Consider the following 437-nt stretch of genomic DNA (forward strand, 5'->3'; position numbering starts at 1 on the left):
GTCTTTTCCCTTTGTTCTCTTCTTTAATCCCCGAATCCGGTACGATCGGCTCAGTCCTCGTCCGGCATTAACGTGGATCAAGAAAATGGATTAGCGACGGATTGACTCCAACCCCCCCTGCCAGACGCATGAGAAAATAAACGTTCTTTATTCGAGAGCCGTTCCTTAGTGTCTCCCTGGGGTGGGGGGAGATGATGGGAGTAGGAGGGGAAGGGATAGGATAGGGGGGGAAATAGGAGGAACGGGGTAGAAGGAGAGAGGGAGATAAGGGGGAGAGGAAGGAGGGGACAAAGGGAAATAGAATAGAAGGAGGGAGGAGAAGGAGAAAGGAAGACTTGAAACGAGAGGGAGAGAGAAGACCCCATGAGGAGAAGGAACGAAGGGGGTGGGGGGGAAAGAACAGTGGAAAACAGAGGGGAAGGTGTAGAGAATGAGTA

This window comes from Penaeus monodon, chromosome 15, assembly GCF_015228065.2.
Source record: "Penaeus monodon isolate SGIC_2016 chromosome 15, NSTDA_Pmon_1, whole genome shotgun sequence".
NCBI lineage: Eukaryota > Metazoa > Arthropoda > Malacostraca > Decapoda > Penaeidae > Penaeus > Penaeus monodon.